General features: G+C 40.4%; 1 protein-coding gene and 1 pseudogene across 37 annotated transcripts in view; one reads left to right on the forward strand and one right to left on the reverse strand.

Moving 5' to 3' along the window:
- LOC143646594 (uncharacterized) overlaps positions 1-14010 on the forward strand; it is an 80700-nt gene that overhangs the window by 47708 nt on the left and 18982 nt on the right. For 12 of the 37 annotated variants that reach the window (XR_013157524.1, XR_013157515.1, XR_013157529.1 and 9 more), the window contains exon 5: positions 10002-10092. The exons of the other annotated variants lie outside the window; for them this stretch is intronic. The gene's annotated coding sequence lies outside the window, so the exon portion shown is untranslated. The remainder of the gene's footprint in view (positions 1-10001; positions 10093-14010) is intronic. 37 annotated transcript variants of the gene reach the window in all.
- The window catches only part of LOC143646305 (LIM domain-binding protein 2-like), a 64516-nt pseudogene that overhangs the window by 43501 nt on the left and 7005 nt on the right, over positions 1-14010 (reverse strand).

The following is a 14010-nucleotide window of genomic DNA, read 5'->3' on the forward strand; positions in this document are numbered from 1 at the left end:
GATCATTCCGTTCTACATATATAATCAGTAATTCACGATATCACAGTTGCATATTTATCATCATGATCATTTCTTAGAACTTTTGCATCAATTCAGAAAAAGAAATAAAAAGACAACAGATAAAAATCCATACGTACCATCCCCCTTACCCCTCCCTTTCATTGATCACTAGCATTTCAATCTAAATTTTTTTTTTATAGCTCAGATGCAGCTTCATTCAGTGTTTTAACATGATTACTTTACAATTAGGTGTTATTATGCTGTCCATTTTTGAGTTTTTGTATCTAGTCCTTTTGCACAGTCTATATCCCTTCAGCTCCAATTACCCAGTATTTTACCCTGTTTCTAACTCCTGCTGGACTCTGTTACCAATGACATATTCCAAGTTTATTCTCGAATGTCGGTTCACATCAGTGGGACCATACAGTATTTGTCTTTTAGTTTTTGGCTAGACTCGCTCAGCATAATGTTCTCTAGGTCCATCCATGTTATTACATGCTTCATAAGTTTATTCTGTCTTAAAGCTGCATAATATTCCATCGTATGTATGTACCACAGTTTGTTTAGCCACTCATCTGTTGATGGACATTTTGGCTGTTTCCATCTCTTTGCAATTGTAAATAACGCTGCTATAAACATTGGTGTGCAAATGTCCGTTTGTGTCTTTGCCCTTAAGTCCGTTGAGTAGATACTTAGCAATGGTATTGCTGGGTCATATGGCAATTCTATATTCAGCTTTTTGAGGAATTGCCAAACTGCCTTCCACAGTGGTTGCACCCTTTGACATTCCCACAACAGTGGATAAGTGTGCCTCTTTCTCCGCATCCTCTCCAGCACTTGTCATTTTCTGTTTTGTTGATAATGGCCATTCTGGTGGGTGTGAGATGATATCTCATTGTGGTTTTGATTTGCATTTCTCTAATGGCCAGGGACATTGAGCATCTCTTCATGTGCCTTTTGGCCATTTGTATTTCCTCTTCTAAGAGGTGTCTGTTCAAGTCTTTTTCCCATTTTGTAATTGGGTTGGCTGTCTTTTTGTTGTTGAGTTGGACAATCTCTTTATAAATTCTGGATACTAGACCTTTATCTGATATGTCGTTTCCAAATATTGTCTCCCATTGTGTAGGCTGTCTTTCTACTTTCTTGATGAAGTTCTTTGATGCACAGAAGTGTTTAATTTTGAGGAGCTCCCATTTATTTATTTTCTTCTTCAGTGCTCTTGCTTTAGGTTTAAGGTCCATAAAACCGCCTCTAATTGTAAGTTTCATAAGATATCTCCCTACATTTTCCTCTAACTGTTTTATGGTCTTAGACCTAATGTTTAGATCTTTGATCCATTTTGAGTTAACTTTTGTATAGGGTGTGAGATACGGGTCTTCTTTCATTCTTTTGCATATGGATATCCAGTTCTCTAGGCACCATTTATTGAAGAGACTGTTCTGTCCCAGGTGAGTTGGCTTGACTGCCTTATCAAAGATCAAATGTCCATAGATGAGAGGGTCTATATCTGAGCACTCTATTCGATTCCATTGGTCGATATATCTATCTTTATGCCAATACCATGCTGTTTTGGCCACTGTGGCTTCATAATATGCCTTAAAGTCAGGCAGCGCGAGACCTCCAGCTTCGTTATTTTTCCTCAAGATGCTTTTAGCAATTCGGGGCACCCTGCCCTTCCAGATAAATTTGCTTATTGGTTTTTCTATTTCTGAAAAATAAGTTGTTGGGATTTTGATTGGTATTGCATTGAATCTGTAAATCAATTTAGGTAGAATTGACATCTTAACTATATTTAGTCTTCCAATCCATGAACATGGTATGCCCTTCCATCTATTTAGGTCTTCTGTGATTTCTTTTAGCAGTTTTTTTTAGTTTTCTTTATATAGGTTTTTTGTCTCTTTAGTTAAATTTATTCCTAGGTATTTTATTCTTTTAGTTGCAATTGTAAATGGAATTCGTTTCTTGATTTCCCCCTCAGCTTGTTCATTACTAGTGTATAGAAATGCTACAGGTTTTTGAATGTTGATCTTGTAACCTGCTACTTTGCTGTACTCATTTATTAGCTCTAGTAGTTTTGTTGTGGATTTTTCCGGGTTTTCGACATATAGTATCATATCGTCTGCAAACAGTGATAGTTTTACTTCTTCCTTTCCAATTTTGATGCCTTGTATTTCTTTTTCTTGTCTAATTGCTCTGGCTAGAACGTCCAACACAATGTTGAATAATAGTGGTGATAGTGGACATCCTTGTCTTGTTCCTGATCTTAGGGGGAAAGTTTTCAATTTTTCCCCATTGAGGATGATATTAGCTGTGGGTTTTTCATATATTCCCTCTATCATTTTTTTTTATTAACGGAAAAAAAAAAGAAATTAACACAACATTTAGAAATCATACCATTCTACATATGCAATCAGTAATTCTTAACATCATCACATGGATGCATGATCATCGTTTCTTAGTACATTTGCATCGGTTTAGAGGAACTAGCAACACAACAGAAAAAGATATAGAATGTTAATATAGAGAAAAGAAATAAAAGTAGTAATAATAGTAAAAAAAAACAAACAAAAAAACCCCTATAGCTCAGATGCAGCTTCATTCAGTGTTTTAACATGATTACTTTACAGTTAGGTATTATTGTGCTGTCCATTTTTGAGTTTTTGTATCTAGTCCTGTTGCACAGTCTGTATCCCTTCAGCTCCAATTACCCAGTATCTTACCCTGTTTCTAACTCCTGCTGGACTCTGTTACCAATGACATATTTCAAGTTTATTCTCGAATGTCCGTTCACATCAGTGGGACCATACAGTATTTGTCCTTTAGTTTTTGGCTGGACTCACTCAGCATAATATTCTCTAGGTCCATCCATATTATTACATGCTTCATAAGTTTATCTTGTCTTAAAGCTGCATAATATTCCATCGTATGTATATACCACAGTTTGTTGAGCCACTCATCTGTTGATGGACATTTTGGCTGTTTCCATCTCTTTGCAATTGTAAATAACGCTGCTATAAACATTGGTGTGCAAATGTCTGTTTTGTCTTTGCCCTTAAGTCCGTTGAGTAGATACTTAGCAATGGTATTGCTGGGTCATATGGCAATTCTATATTCAGCTTTTTGAGGAACCGCCAAACTGCCTTCCACAGTGGTTGCACCATTTGACATTCCCACCAATAGTGGATAAGTGTGCCTCTTTCTCCGCATCCTCTCCAGCACTTGTCATTTTCTGTTTTGTTGATAATGGCCATTCTGGTGGGTTCCCTCTATCATTTTAAGGAAATTCCCTTGTATTCCTATCTTTTGAAGTGTTTTCAACAGGAAAGGATGTTGAATCTTGTCAAATGCCTTCTCTGCATCAATTGAGATGATCATGTGATTTTTCTGCTTTGATTTGTTGATATGGTGTATTACATTAATTGATTTTCTTATGTTGAACCATCCTTGCATACCTGAGATGAATCCTACTTGGTCATGATGTATAATTCTTTTAATGTGTTGTTGGATACGATTTGCTAGAATTTTATTGAGGATTTTTGCATCTATATTCATTAGAGAGATTGGTCTGTAGTTTTCTTTTTTTGTAACATCTTTGCCTGGTTTTGGTATGAGGGTGATGTTGGCTTCATGGAATGAATTAGGTAGTTTTCCCTCCGCTTCAATTTTTTTGAAGAGTTTGAGGAGAGTTGGTACTAATTCTTTCTGGAATGTTTGATAGAATTCACATGTGAAGCCGTCTGGTCCTGGACTTTTCTTTTTAGGAAGCTTTTGAATGACTGATTCAATTTCTTTACTTGTGATTGGTTTGTTGAGGTCATCTATTTCTTCTTTTTTTTTTTTTTTTTTTTTTTTTTGAGAGAGGGAGGAAGGGAAGGAAAGACAGAGAGAAGGAAGGAAGGATGGAAGGAAGGAAGGGAGGAAGAAAGGGAAACATCTTTAAACATTTTCTTGTTTTATTATATTTTGTTTGTTTGTTTGTTTTTTACATGGGCTGGGCCGGGAATCGAACCGGGGTCCTCCGGCATGGCAGGCAAGCACTCTTGCCCGCTGAGCCACCGCGGCCCGCCCCATCTATTTCTTCTTGAGTCAAAGTTGGTTGTTCATGTCTTTCCAGGAACCCGTCCATTTCACCTAAATTGTTGTATTTATTAGCGTAAAGTTGTTCATAGTATCCTGTTATTACCTCCTTTATTTCTGTGAGGTCAGTAGTTATGTCTCCTCTTCCATTTCTGATCTTATTTATTTGCATCCTCTCTCTTCTTCTTTTTGTCAATCTTGATAAGGGCCCATCGATCTTATTGATTTTCTCATAGTACCAACTTCTGGTCTTATTGATTTTCTCTATTGTTTTCATGTTTTCAATTTCATTTATTTCTGCTCTGATCTTTGTTATTTCTTTCCTTTTGCTTGCTTTGGGATTAGTTTGCTGTTCTTTCTCCAGTTCTTCCAAGTGGACAGTTAATTCCTGCATTTTTGCCTTTTCTTCTTTTCTGATATAGGCATTTAGGGCAATAAATTTCCCTCTTAGCAATGCCTTTGCTGCGTCCCATAAGTTTTGATATGTTGTGTTTTCATTTTCATTCGTCTCGAGGTATTTACTAATTTCTCTTGCAATTTCTTCTTTGACCCACTCGTTGTTTAAGAGTGTGTTGTTGAGCCTCCACGTATTTGTGAATTTTCTGGCACTGTGCCTATTATTGATTTCCAACTTCATTCCTTTATGATCTGAGAAAGTGTTGTGTATGATTTCAATCTTTTTAAATTTGTTAAGACTTGCTTTGTGACCCAGCATATGGTCTATCTTTGAGAATGATCCATGAGCACTTGAGAAAAAGGTGTATCCTGCTGTTGTGGGATGTAATGTCCTATAAATGTCTGTTAAGTCTAGCTCATTTATAGTAGTATTCAGATTCTCTATTTCTTTATTGATCCTCTGTCTAGATGTTCTGTCCATTGATGAGAGTGGTGAATTGAAGTCTCCAACTATTATGGTATATGTGTCTATTTCCCTTTTCAGTGTTTGCAGTGTATTCCTCACGTATTTTGGGGCATTCTGGTTCGGTGCGTAAATATTTATGATTGTTATGTCTTCTTGTTTAATTGTTCCTTTTATTAGTAGATAGTGTCCTTCTTTGTCTCTTTTAACTGTTTTACATTTGAAGTCTAGTTTGTTGGATATTAGAATAGCTACTCCTGCTCTTTTCTGGTTGTTATTTGCATGAAATATCTTTTCCCAACCTTTCACTTTCAACCTATGTTTATCTTTGGGTCTAAGATGTGTTTCCTGTAGACAGCATATAGAAGGATCCTGTTTTTTAATCCATTCTGCCAGTCTATGTCTTTTGATTGGGGAATTCAGTCCATTAACATTTAGTGTTATTACTGTTTGGATAATATTTTCCTCTACCATTTTGCCTTTTGTATTATATATATCATATCTGATTTTCCTTCTTTCTACACTCTTCTCCATACCTCTCTCTTCTGTCTTTTCGTATCTGACTCTAGTGCTCCCTTTAGTATTTCTTGCAGAGCTGGTCTCTTGGTCACAAATTCTCTCAGTGACTTTTTGTCTGAGAATGTTTTAATTTCTCCCTCATTTTTGAAGGACAATTTTGCTGGATATAGGAGTCTTGGTTGGCAGTTTTTCTCTTTTAGTAATTTAAATATATCATCCCACTGTCTTCTAGCTTCCATGGTTTCTGCTGAGAAATCTACACATAGTCTTCTTGGGTTTCCCTTGTATGTGATGGATTGTATTTCTCTTGCTGCTTTCAAGATCCTCTCTTTCTCTTTGACCTCTGACATTCTAACTAGTAAGTGTCTTGGAGAATGCCTATTTGGGTCTATTCTCTTTGGGGTGCGCTGCACTTCTTGGATCTGTAATTTTAGGTCTTTCATAAGAGTTGGGAAATTTTCAGTGATAATTTCTTCCATTAGTTTTTCTCCTCCTTTTCCCTTCTCTTCTCCTTCTGGGACACCCACAACACGTATATTTGTGCGGTTCATATTGTCCTTGAGTTCCCTGATCCCCTGTTCAAATTTTTCCATTCTTCTCCCTATAGTTTCTGTTTCTTTTTGGACTTCAGATGTTCCATCCTCCAAATCACTAATTCTATCTTCTGTCTCTTTAAATCTATCATTGTAGGTATCCATTGTTTTTTCCATCTTTTCTACTTTATCCTTCACTTCCATAAGTTCTGTGATTTGTTTTTTCAGTTTTTCTATTTCTTCTTTTTGTTCAGCCCATGTCTTCTTCATGTCCTCCCTCAATTTATCGATTTCGTTTTTGAAGAGGTTTTCCATTTCTGTTCGTATATTCAGCATTAGTTGTCTCAGCTCCTGTATCTCATTTGAACTATTGGTTTGTTCCTTTGACTGGGCCATATTTTCAATTTTCTGAGCGTGATCCGTTATCTTCTGCTGGCGTCTGGGCATTTAGTCAGATTTCCCTGGGTGTTGGACCCAATGGGTTGAAAGATTTTTCTGTGAAATCTCTGGGTTCTGTTTTTCTTATCCTGCCCAGTAGGTGGCGCTCGTGGCACACGGTTGTCTGCGGGTCCTACCAGTAAAAGGTGCTGTGGGTCCTTTAACTTTGGAAAACTCTCGCCATGGGGGAGGTTCGCCAGCCGAAGCGACTTGGAAGAGTGCCAGCCGGCCCGGGGATCCGAATGTGGGGAGGGTCGCTGGCCGCCACAGCCCGGGAGAGCGCCCGTCTGAATCTCCTAGTCGGCCCGGGGCGCCAAGCGTGGCAGGAGGGCGCCAGCCACCGCGGCCTGGGAGAGTGCACCATTCCCAGCCGGACCAGGAAGTCACGTGTCTGAGAGGGACCCCGGTCACCATTCTCTGCGGCCTGGGGATCTCTGATCCAATTCTCCCAGTTGGTCCAGGGGGCCGCGCGTGGGGGGGTCGCCAGCCGCCGCGGCTTGAGGGGACCGCCTGTCCAATTCTCCCAGCTGGCCCGGGAAGGTGGAAGGGAGGGACTCCGGCTGCTTGCCGCCCCGGCCCAGGAAAGCCCGCGCCCCTCGGCGATCTCACCGGAGCGGGTTCTCCCAGACAGTCAGCCGTTCCAGGATGGGGTATGCTGTCTTTTTGATCTTTGTCGTGGCTCCGGGAGCTGTTCTGTATCGTTTCTACTCCCCTAGTAGCTGTTCTGGAGGAGGAACTAAGATCCGCGCATCTTACTAAGCCACCATCTTCCTGGGATTCCTCTCAATCTAAATTTATTTTAACATTTGTTCCCCCTATTATTTATTTTTATTCAATATGTTTTACTCATCTGGCAATAATTTTTTTAAAGTACCTTTTTATTGAGAAATCTTCACACACATGCAGTCCGTACATGGCATACAATCAGTGGCTCGCAATATCATCACATAGTTGTGTATTCATCACATGATCATTTTTAGAATTTGTATCACTCCAGAAAAAGATATAAAAAGAAAAAAGAAAAAACTCATACATCCCATACCCCTTACCCCTCCCTCTCATTGACCACTAATATTTCAATCTACCCATTTTTTTACCCCCATTAATTATTTATTTTTATTCTATTTTTTACTCATCTGTCCATACCCTGGATCAAAGGAGCATCAGGCAAAGGTTTTCACAATCACGTGGTCACATTGTAAAAGCTTCAGTGAGTTTTTTTTTTGAAACAGCTTTGTTGAGGTATAATTGACATACAATCAACTATGCAATTCAAAGTAGACAATTTGATAAGTTTTAACACATGTATAGATCCATGAATCCATCACCACACTTAGATTAATGAATACTTCCATCACTCCCTAAAGTTTCTTCTTACCCTTTTTTCATCCTTTCCTCCTGTCCCTTTCTCATTTCTGTCCTATACCCCATCATCAGGCAATCGATTATTTAGTTTCTCTCACTACAAATTGATTTCCATTTTTCTAGAACTTTATATAAATGGACTGATACAGTCTGTACTTTTTTTTTTGGCCTAGGTTCTTTCATTCAGAATAAGTATTTTGGAATTTATCCATGTTGTGGTATGTAGAGAGAGCTTATTCCTTTTTTTTTTTTTTTGCTGAGTAGTATTCCATTGTATGGAGACATACAACAATTTGCTCGTTCTCCTGTGGATGGACTTTGGATTATTTCCACTTTTGGCTATTACAAATAAAGCTGCTGTGAACACCCCAGTACAGACTTTTATAGGGCCATATGCTTTCATTTTTCTTGGGTAAATACCTAGGAATAGAATGGCTAGGTGTGGTAGATGTATGATTAACTTTTAATGAAATGGCCTGTTCTCCAAAGTGGATGTCCATTTTATATTCCCACCACAGAGTAAGCAAGCTCCAGTTGTTCTGCATCCACACCGTGTGGTCATTCTTTTTAATCGTAGCTATTCTAATAAGTGTGTAGTCATATTATGTAGTACTTTTACTTGCATTTCTCTGATGACGTTGAGCATCTTTTCATGTGTTTACATATCATCTCTATATCTTCCTTGGTGAAGATTCTGTTTACATCTTTTGCCGATTTAAAAAAAATGAGTTAATTTTTTTTTTAATTATTGAGTTTTGAGAGTTCTTTATATATTATAGATGCATGCCCTTTACCAGACATAATATCTTTTCCCACTTTGTGTCTTGTCTTTTCATTTTCTTAACATTGTCCTTCAAAGTAGAAGTTGTCCGTTTTGATGAAGTCAAATTTATCAATTTTTTCTTTTGTGGGACATGCTTTTGGAATTGTACCTAATCTTTGCCTCATCCTAGGTCACAGTGATTTTCCTGTATGTTTTCTTCTAAAAAGTCCATAGTTTAAAGTTTTATGATAAGCTTTGATCTATTTTTAGTTTATTTTTATATATGGTGGAAGAAATGGATCAAAATTCATTTTTTCAAATCCAACTGTTCCAGCACCATTTGTTAATAAAAATACTCCTTTCTCCACTGAATTGCTCTTGTACTTTTGTTGAAAATCGTTGTCTGTGTGTGTATATGTATATGTATATGTATATGTATATGTATATGCACTTTTACTTTTTTTTTTTTTTTTAACATGGGGAGGCTTCGGAAATCGAACCCAGGTCTCTGGCATGGCGGGCGAGAGCTGCTCTTTTACTTTTAATGGTAAATTATGTTGTAACTCTAGAAGGAGGATTTCTCTATGTCTGATGTTGCCCCTTTCCTTCCTGGCTTACTCCCCCTCACCATGCTTCATCTATGTGTTTATTCTATAGACATTTATTGAGTCTCTGCTTGTTCAGTAGCTAGGCAGGTATTAGGATACCTAGTGAAAATAGTACTAATTCTGACTCAGAAACTATAGAGATTTAGACCTTGAACAGATAATTGCCAGAAAATTAAGTTTCTATAAACACTTGTAAGAAAAAAAATATGGAGGATATTTTGAGGATATTTTGAGGCTCATGTTAAAAATCTTTGTTATGTTATTAAAGCTACTAGAAGAGATGCCACTAGCTTTAAAAGCTACTAGCCTAACATAACTAGGTTGCTTTTATAATTGTCTCTACTCTAGAGACACTGGAGAGAAAGGTCGGAGCAGGGCATAGAGTAGGCAGCAAAGGTCAAATCCATGGAACTTCATTCATTTGCTCCTGATATCAACTCTCTGAGGTCTGCAAGGACAGATAATACCACCACTCCCATTTTACGGATGTGGAAGCAGGCCCTGCAGGTCATGCCTTGCCGGATGTCACCTGCGGTGTTCACAGCTTGCATTCTTTCTGCTTGAGCCAACTGTCGGGCGAAGCGAAAGCACTTTGTCCGACAGAGGGCAGCGGCTCACTGGCTGGAAGGAGCCGCACTCAGGCACCAGAGTGGTCCAGCGTCCACCAGCCCACAGGGGTGTGCTCCTGGCCCTCCAGTAGAGGGCACTGCTGAGCTGGCTCAGAGTCACCTCCCAGAGTCTCACCCACCCCCAGACACACCTGGACCTAGGACCCAGCCAGCTCTCAACTCCCTTGGGCTTTTTGCTGCACGCTGATCCATACACCTGTGTTTTCGCAGATGATTGTTTCTTAACCAAGCTGCGGAGTGGCAAACAGCGAAAGTAACCCAGATCACCTCAAGTGATGAGCTAGTAATCCCCAGAACACAGGTACAGCCCCCCACCCTGGGTGGGGAGACCCCTATCCCACCCCAAACTGCTGAACTGGTACCGCCGTGTGGCATGCCACGTCTCTCATGTCGGCGCAATCATTGAGTTTCTTCAGGCAGGATGGCCTGGCAGCATTTCCACCCCACCCACCTCTGGTTTCGCTTTCCTAATGTTGTTAAAAAGTGCCTTCTAACTGGAGTAGGGTGGCTGAACAGGTTTCAACATTTTATTTACCTTTTTTTTTTAATATCATCATTTCACTTAAGATTTCTCCCTTCTGGCGTGTCTCCTTCCTTTTCGCTCAGGAAGATGCCTAGAACTGTCCTCTTTGGCATTTGTCCAAGTCCAGATGCTAAAGCTTTTGGATTGTGGTTTAATTTTAACCATAAAGCTTTCTTTGGAATAGTCACTTTTTTTTTCAATCTGCAAAGGGCCAATATAATACCGTGCAATAAACGGCTTCTGCCTGGAATATGTGGAAGTTATGTGCATTTACTGCTGGCATGTCTCTTTTTAAAAGGGAAGACAGATTTGAGAAAAAAGGAGAAAATGAGAATTATGGATTGGTCTGTCTTGGGGACTCGTTGGGATATCTGCTTTAATCAGGTTCACTAACTCTGGTGCCTAAGGAGAGTGGCTGAGGGGAAGAACTGAGAGAAGAAATGATGGAGAGGCCCCGAAGCATTTACTAAGCTGGAGGTATCCAAGAATGGCTTCTTAGCGCTGTCCTCTGGGCAACCATGTGGCCTCTGTTTTCTGGGACAGTCTCAATTTCTGGGGCAGAAAGCACACTGGCCTTTTGTCAGGCATGTCTCTGACTGCCACCAATTCTTGGTTGTGAAAATGTGGCCACCAGAGAGGCCCTGGCAGAGCTGGGATCTCCAGTGCTACCTGCCACTGCTCCAGACACTTCCGGTTCCATTTCTTCCCTTCTCATGCCAGTCTTTGCCAATAACTACTTGTGTCTGCAGAAACTTAAAGACCTTTTGATGCAGCAGGATAGAAATTTGTCATTTACTCTTGCAGTTTGAGTGGCAAATCTCTGGTAATTAAAAAAAAGAGGGAAAACATGAAAAGAAAATGTGATATGTGATGAAGACCCTTTTTAGACAAAATGTATGCCAATCCCAGCTGAGGATTCGGGGAGACTTACTTATTTACAGAAATAGTCTCCACTTTATCAGATTTCTTACTTGGGCTTCTTAAAATACAGAACTCTTCTGGAATATTTAAATAGGAGGGAGGACAGAAGAAACTGGGAGCTATTAGAAGCTATGATCAGAGGAAAGTCAGTCTTTAATGAAAATAAATGGTCCTTGATTATCCAGTGGGTCAGTGAGAGACAAGGCTTCCATTTAGAAAAAGCTCACTTTGTACAGACCTTTCAAGAGCAGATGCTTGAAGCTGGGTATATCTGAGCTGGCTTGAGCAGGCTCACAAGAGCTCCCAGAGTCAGGGACTGTGTCTTTTACAGCTCCTTCCCCGCTGTTATGCCTTGTTCGCAACACCCAATGAATGTTAGATAACAGGTTCGTAGGTTATATTAGATATGTATAAGGAGAGAGATCCGTCTGTTCATGACCTGAGTCAGAAGCTACTGTTTCTCACCTCTCTCAGTTCTGAAGAAGAGAGGCAGCAAGTTTCACATGCCCAGGGAAAACTGGTGTGATAGTGATGAAGTAAAAATTGGAGAGGAAGGAAAAAGAAAAAAAAAAAAAAGCTAAGCTAATCTGGGAGTTTGATCAGTGCTGTTGAGAATGCATTTCTGTTTCATCATTCAGTTTCTAGTTCTGCTTCCCGGCTTAGACCTGTGCAGTACATCACATCTCCGTGCCTTCTCCTTGGCTCCAGACCTGGGGTGCTGCATTCCTAGGACATCCCCCTCTTTCCGGAGTCCTCTATCCACCTGCCCAGGGGGGAAGGCATTGGGGCAGTGCTCTCAGGGTGATGGTAGGCTCCCCCAAATGAGCTGTCACCCTCTAGGGGTGCTTCTTGCTATTTTTGAGGCGCTCCGGTTGGTAACCGGTCGGGCATGGATTGAGTTGGCAGGGAGATTGTATAAGATGGTAGAGGCCTCGCTGGCTGAGATGAACCAACCTGGGACCAAGGGTGCATCTGTGTCTTGGACTGGGTGAGAGAGTGGGATCAGGAAACTTTTGCACCATGAATTCTTAGGATGTCATGACGGTGTTCCAATGATTGGGACTTCTCTTTTGTCTTGCTGAGAGCCTCAGAACAAGAAAACCAGTCAAAATAACAGGGTCTGAAAGACAGAGGCTCATAGGGGAGGCTCAGGCTAGCAGGGCAGATGCCAGAGATGACCAGATATTCATTTCTGGTATCTGCCCAGACTCAGCTCTACAGAGCCCACCTTTGGGTATAGAGAGAGTGTTTCTTGATTACTGGTCAGTGAGAAATGCCCTCAAAATACTTGTCTCTTGAAAGGAACCCAAGGGCTTAAGTCAGAGTATATGGAGTTGACCCAATTGTAAAAGGTTGTTTGTCTGTCTGTTTAACCAATAGATAGTCAGTTCCATGATGTGGGATATTGGCATTGAATATTAGCAATGCTGTCTTAGGGCGCTGGAAATATTACTCATTTGGAGACTTTTTTCTATCTTAGTCTCCAGGCTGCCATGGGTCAGAAATTGGATGAAATATTGAAATGGTGCCCTAAATATTAGGTTCTAAAAAGCCAGCGGTGTAGGAAGAGGGAGCACCTTTAACTACAGCCATGGCCTAGTGTGGCCCCAGATGTATTACATCACTCTGTGTCACCACAGGGAGCCCCTGAGGCTGTTGTGTATTTGCATTCACAGCCGGGACAAGGCTGCTGACAGGACTATTTCTAATGTTAGACTCACCCCATCAGCAAGATATTGTTTGCATTATTTGTTTGCCATCTTGTGGCACATTATGCACGATTTCCCTGAAGTTCAATCAAATTCATTATTTAGAAACATTGTGAACAGAAAGAGCTAGAAAGGCACTCGCACAAGCAATGATGACGGAGAGTGCTGTAACGTGGGCACTAGGGAACCTTGTGGATTGGTGGGACTTAGCCAGGACAGGTCCTTCTCTCAGAGAAGCACGGGAACGTGCAAAGAATGTCCACGCAGTGGAAGAGGTATTTCAGGTAGCTTGGGGCAGGCTAAGGAGGTAAGGAAGACAATAAACCTCAGAAAACATTGTCTGTCAAGAGTTATTATTTCCTTTGACAAAGCACCGACTGTCCCATTATTTGGGTCAGTTAACTGGGTAAAAGAATGAATTGTGAAGAAGCAAAGTACAGAGCAGAACGGAGGAGTGGTTAGGGATGAAGGCTACAATTTTAAAGATGAAATAGTTGAACTCCAGACCTCACTGTAAGATGTGAAGAGTCACTCCAAATTTACAAGCTTATTAAACTAGTATTTTTGACTGTCCACAGGTCTGGCTTCAAGCCACACCTAAACATTCTCAAACTACTTAGCTGACAGTGTTGTTCTGGTTTTTTTTTTCTTTCTAATTACTTGAATGAGCGTCTCTGTTATTTGCAAAGTTTGGGGGAGGTAGGGCAGGGGGAATTTGCGGTTTGACAGAGGTGCCAATTTCAATTTCTTTTTATGAAATCAGTCAGAATTGTCAGATGCTGCCAGAGTCAAGGACCCCATCCCCAACCCCTACTCAGGTCTCTGCCTGTGGGATTTACTATAGCCATGAGGCTAGAGATGGGGCTTTTGAGTTCATGTCTACTTCTTAACTGATGTTACGGGTGGAGAGAGTTGTAGCCAGTTCACGGAAAGCTTTCTCCTTCCCTCCCCTGCCCATTCACTTTTGTTTGGATGAAATAAGAGGACTTATGCTTCTTTGTTCTTTTCTTGATGTTGGTAAGAGCAATGAGATAACGGCCATAAAATCCTTAGAACAACTTCAAGA

This window comes from Tamandua tetradactyla, chromosome 9 (assembly GCF_023851605.1).
Source record: "Tamandua tetradactyla isolate mTamTet1 chromosome 9, mTamTet1.pri, whole genome shotgun sequence".
NCBI classification, from domain to species: Eukaryota; Metazoa; Chordata; class Mammalia; order Pilosa; family Myrmecophagidae; genus Tamandua; species Tamandua tetradactyla.